The sequence below is a fragment of the Centruroides vittatus genome, unplaced genomic scaffold (assembly GCF_030686945.1).
Source record: "Centruroides vittatus isolate TY-2023 unplaced genomic scaffold, ASM3068694v2 contig_1079, whole genome shotgun sequence".
Taxonomy (NCBI): Eukaryota; Metazoa; Arthropoda; class Arachnida; order Scorpiones; family Buthidae; genus Centruroides; species Centruroides vittatus.
The window spans coordinates 144,931-151,259 of record NW_027120694.1 but is presented as its reverse complement, the minus strand read 5'-3'; positions in this window follow the sequence as shown (position 1 = coordinate 151,259).

Sequence of the window (6,329 nt, the reverse complement as noted above, 5' to 3'; positions counted from 1 at the left end):
CGAAGACGGAAACAGATATAATGCAAAAAACTGTTTTGTTCTATCTGTTTCCGTCTTGGAGAATTTTTGATAAAGGATTACCCCATTACCCTCATAGAAAATGCATTAAATTGTTAACGCCATGTACTGGAGATCGTCTACATAACCGAAGAAGTTGCAATCAGCCTTAACGTAGATCTTCATACAAGAATTTGCAGAAATTTTGAATTTTTCTTCGAATTTGTAATCCAATGAAGCGTTGTTAAATTATTTAATTGTTAATATTATTCTGCTTTAGAAAAACAGTATTATGATGAACTTCTGGACATAAATGAGATGAGTAATCAAAGACTTTGAATGATTAATGACAGCTTTGCAGTTTTTAAATAAGTGTTATAAATAAGCAAGATCATGTTCCGGTGAGCAAATTATTTAAAAAGCAATGTTCATTTAATACGTAAAAGTTTATTGATTATTTTTCTATAGTAACTATACAACATTTACAACGTTTGGTTGTTTTTTTTTTTCTTTTGTAATGTTAGCCAGGAATTTGCAGAAGGGGTGTTGTACTGAAGATTTGGCTCCTGCTTCAGCCAAATATTTAACTTTTAAGTGCAATTGTTCGAGATAGGAGTAAATTATTCAAAACATTGTTAATTTATTTATAATATGTTTTTATATACATTTTATATAAACAAGAGAAATAAATCCTTTGGTTACATGACAATATTTTAACGTTATTCCTAGATATATCAAATTATAATTAGTATAATTGGTTCCTTTAAATGAAACATAGACTCAGACGTCCAATGGAAATATGTGATTTATTGTACTATACCTGTAAGATTTATAGACCCAGTACACTCGACCAGGGCATCTCTTTATTTAATTTTCCTTTGGTTCCGTCAACAATTAAAACAATAACGCTTTAAGATTAACGGTACGGGAATAAAGACCCATTCATTATGAGTTACGTATGGGCAATCTTAAATTTAATCATCAGTGCCGGTGCTAGGTTGTTTTGGGCCTAGGCAAAGTTTACAAGTGCGTCCTTATTTCATTAGTTGGATACTTTTTAAAGTGAAATTTTAAATTAAAAGGGTAAAAATTATTTTGGCATGTTTTATTAATAATATATGTAAGAAAACACGACAACACTGGAAGAATGGTCTGTTTTATGGTTAAAGGCTTTGGGTGACCCTCGCTTTTCCAGGATGACGCGAGAAGTCGTTTAGCGTATGGGGGTAGTGTTTGTGGACGCAAAGAAAGACTGATACAGACGTCGAATTGACGAAATTTAACGCGTTTATTTAGGTAAACACATGCTTACAATTGATGAGGTACGCAGTCTGGTTGAAGTATGTCACACAATATGGAAGGGGAGATCGTCTCCGAGAGTAAGAATCCCAACTGGAGAAGGTTCGTCTCTGGTGCTTCCGATATGATCCCGGTCTGGAGGACACACTAGCGAGGTTGAGGCCGTAGTTTTCAATGCGAAAACGTGTACGTCGGACGTTCAGCGCAGTCTTCCTGTAAGCGTAGAAGTTTGACAATGGCGAGCAACTTCACTGACGTTCGAACGCCATTGTCAAACTTCTACGCTTACAGGAAGACGGCGCTGAACGTCCGACGTATACGTTTTTACGTTGAAAACTTCGGCCTCAACCTCTCTACTATTCGACTCCCAATCTTCTCGTGTCCTTGGGATTTCGGGCTTTTATGTCATTTTCACCCGGAATCCCGCTTTTTGGTTGGTCCGAATGGTGATCCCCTGTAACTCTATTGGTCCCTGCTTTGTTGCGAGGGACGCGATGCGGGACGAGCGGTGGCCAAACACCCTCGTCCAGGCCGCTTCCCTCCGAAGTCGGGTCATGTCCTTCCCCGATTGACGGTCCCTTAATTAAATTTTAGTCTAATGTGTTTTTCTGACTCGGAGGAGCCGCAGCTGAGTCCAATCGGTCGCAGCCTCCGCCCCCTCTGAAGGGGCGTCTGCAAATTCCCGCTTTGAACACTGTGTAAGATAACCGTCGAATTCTCCCCTTCGGTGGATCTCTCTCACTTTCACGATCTACGACCGGAGACGTGTCAATTTGGTCCGGGAATGCGACAATTAAATTGTATCCCACCCCGTTTCTCTGTAGTCTCGGCCTGTATACGAAATAAGTTACCGATTTATAAGCTTTAGCTGGACAGTTTCCCGTTGGAAGGACGAGATTCCGGCCTCACATATACAAAGTAATATATAATATGTAATCCTTCTAAAACGGAGCTTTTTTTTATTTTCTTTTGTAATTAATTTAGTTCAACGGATAAATCCCTCATCACCTGTTGCTTGCGCTTGTAAGTTTTCAGATGCAAAATAGCTGTACTAACTTTGATGTTTGCACTACAACTGATGATATAATCTGTTTCATTGCCGAACACTAAATTAAGTTATATTTGAGTTTTATATTTTAAAGTCACTTTATATTCGACACTAAACAATTTGCTCACTCGTTCAGAGGTACTGTACGTCACCTCCATTCGTACAGTGAGGCCGTAATCTCCCTCAATATCGTCAGTGTTGCCACTACAATCTATGGTTTAATCGAAGAAACCAAATATATATAAATTAAATAATTTCTATATTCTCTGTACAACAGATCTAAATGTTGTGTTATAACTTTTTAATACGCGAGACATTTATATCCAAAATTTCAGAATGAACGCCGATTGAGAAACCGCACGACCCTAAATAACAGCACATTATCCAAAATTTAAATAATGATGATAAAAGTTTAAAACGATTATGGGTAATTTCTCTGTTTAAAATACGGTATGCATTAAAGCGTGTGGCGCCATCTGTTATGAGAGTTTATTAAAGAATAATTAATTGTTAATTGTTAATTGAAATGAGCATTTTATAATATTATACGAAAATAATAGATCATATAAAATTTTCTACTAATTTATGTTTTAGATCCCTATTCAAGTTTTCTTTGTCGGTACAATAGATCTCCGAATCTCTGGGAGGAGGGGACTATATTGGAAATTGTAAGTTGTTTGAAAATGTTTAGTTAGATTTAGGGTGTTTTAAATACCGTATTTACTCTTATATAAGACCAGGATTTTATTCATTTTTCACCGCTTCAAAAACCTAGGTCGTCCTAGAATTGTATTAATAAATCTAATTTTCTTTATTTTGATCTTTGAAGTCACACCTCGTCCTATATGCGAGATCGTCTTATATGCGAGTAAATACGACATTTGCAAAGTGAAAAGATCAAAATTTTCTAGAAAATAGTTGAAGAAATTAATACCAATGCCTAAAAAACGAAGATGAAAAAACTTGGTCTGGAGATCTGGACTGAAACCAAGTATTTTTAAAATAATATACGACTTCGAGCCCCAGCGCCAGAGAAAAAATGAAAGCTGCAACTGCTCCTGTTTCAGAAAAAATGAAAGCTTCATTTGACTCTGGTCCCATCCAAAACGCCGACTTTGGCCGAGTAGATAAAACACTGGACACTGGTAGTTAGTCGTGGGTTCTCGCCTGGCCTCCGGCTGGTTTTGTGGAGTTTTCCTGGTTTCCTTCACGTTAGTAACACCGAAATAGGGACCAGTTTCGGCGCCTCCCGGGAGGCATTCTCCCTGGGCAGATCGCCCATGTGTCGCATTACCGTAATCGAATAAAACCAAACGAAACCTAATACAGCAAAAAATAAAACCTTCAACTAACTTCGGCTCGGACAAAAAATAAATAAATAAATAAATAAAAGTGAAAGCTCGACTAGCTCAGTCTTCAATCCCCTGACAGTAGTTATGATTTTCTTATGTGTCTCTATAAATGATCATCAATCGCTCAGACAGCAAGAATGAAAAATAAGGAGCAATGTCCCAAGAAGAAATATCCAGACTCGCCCCTCTAACCTACAGCAGAAGCAGTTAAAGTATCATCCTATTAAAGGACTCGTGATCGAATCAGGGTGAACAACTACGGGACATTTTTTGGGAGTGGTCCGTTTCGGATATATTGGGCATCCTTCCAGACTTCTCGACCGCCCCATTGTGGACCTGACAAAATCCACGTTAGGCATGGAAGAAAAGGTTCTGTTGCTGTCCACAGGGAAAAAGTAAAAAGAAAAACAAATGGTGGAGGTTCCATTAAAGAATCAAAATTTATTAAAAGGCTCGAAATTCATATAGAAAAATCCTTAGAAACAGTGTACAGTGTACAGTTTCTTTAACGTCTTCTTGTTTCAACAGATTCTTTATTGTGGTCGCTGAAGTCTTTCGTCTAGTTTATCAATGTATGTTCCCGTGGTTGAGATATTTTAGGGATTAAAGCCACATGAATCCACGTGTCCCATCTGGTTATTACAGGCTGTTTGAGTCATGTCTTTATATAAATGTACAGTACAGTACATTTTGAAAGACATTTAATCAAAATATTTTTACCCCCAAATTTTCTCATTTCGGAAATGAAATGGTTGGCTTGAAAAAATTCAGCTCTGTTAATGCAATGGGTACAGCATATCTGTCGTCGGAAGAAAAGGCGACTGTGATATTACCGTAATGATTCAACCACAGCTTTTCCTCTTTCTTATTTTCAATGAAAAGGTTATTTTCTAAACTCTTCGACTCTAAATACTCTTCGTAAAATGAAGAATTATTATATGATTTATGTCTTGAATCAATTATCATCTATATACTTTATATACAGGTTCAGGAAGTGCATATGAAATTGCAATGGCACAAAATTGCCCTCTTGTTTACTCAGAAGCAATTAAAGTTGAAAAAATATAATCATTCAACTAACTAAATGATTCTCTTTTTTAATGGTAATTCTCAGCCTCTATTCCCTCAATGTTTTATATATAGATTTTCATTAAATTTTTAATATACTTTAAATAAGTATTCTAATTTTTCGATAAAACGATTTTTTTCTAACGAAAATGTGTAAAAGTTGTTATTGTTGTATGGTTTTGTGTACCAACATTAAGAATATCGATGCAAAAAAGTATTGTTTACTTGAATTCATAAGCAGATAACAAATTTATTTGTGTAATACCGTATCTATGATACTGAACAAACACGAAAATAGCACTAAGAAAGCATAAGAGCACAAAATAGGAGATGCTTTTATAGCCACAGCGAGAGACGACTTTTGGCACCCAATAAATGCAGCGAGCGAACCTTTTACTGCCCGTGCAGTTCGTACTCTAGAACGTTCGAAGTATGAAGTACTCCTGTATTTGAAAACCCGTGTATAGACGTGACGAAAACTTGGAAAACTCCACGTGGCCAGACTATTGGTCAAGCGGTCAGAGGTGACCAACTATCAATATTTACTGAATTTATCCAATTGACCACTAATGGGCCGAAGTTTGATTACTAAATTTGATATGTAATTTTTATTATTATAATTAAAATACAGTTTAACACACTAATATTTTTTCTGCAAGATATTTTTCCAGAAATGCACTTGTTTTACGATGATATTCAACATCATATAATGTTATATCAGTTGTTCATATCTCTGAACAGGTAATGCCTAAAAGATAATTAGGGTCAAAGCTCTGAACTTTTTAAATATGATCACCCTGTTTAATATGTAAAATACAAGCCTAGTATTTATTAATCGGGTGAATACTCTCCATTTTACATATCAATACAGTATTAGATATTAGATTAAGAAATTGTGGGAAGAGCGCGCTGCGTTGAGTCGCTACACTCAACGTAACGCTAAACCAGACAAACAGCCATGTTAAAAATTAGTTCAAATTTTAAGAATAACTTTCACTTTCGTACAAATGAAGTTTAAAGTGTATTAGTGTTAACAAGGGGCGTAGCTCAGATGGTAGAGCGCTCGCTTAGCATGCGAGAGGTACCAGGATCAATACCCGGCGCCTCCACGTTTTCTGTTCTTTTATTATAATAAAAAGAACAAACTCGTATGCCATTAATACTTCTTAATCCCCCTTTCCCTTAATATAGCTTACACGTCATTAATAGATAGTGTCTGTCTCGCTATATATTTAAAAAAACAAAAAAAAATATGTAAACAAACAATTTCAGCTGAAAACTCAATTACTGTATTGTATAAGCTGAACGAAGCATAATCTAATTACAGATGTTACAATATGGGACTTTAATATAAAAATTAGGTTACTATTATTCTTCACATGAAAGACGTCTTCCGAAGTGCAGAATAATGTTTGTATATCCTTTAATTTAAAATTTGTTTTAATTTATTATAGAGCTGTGTATATAAGAAATACATTGTGTCGTGCCTTACCTGTATGACAAATAATTCAAAAAGTTAATTTTAGAGCATTAAAGTTAATTAAAATTGATTTATTAGTGGATTT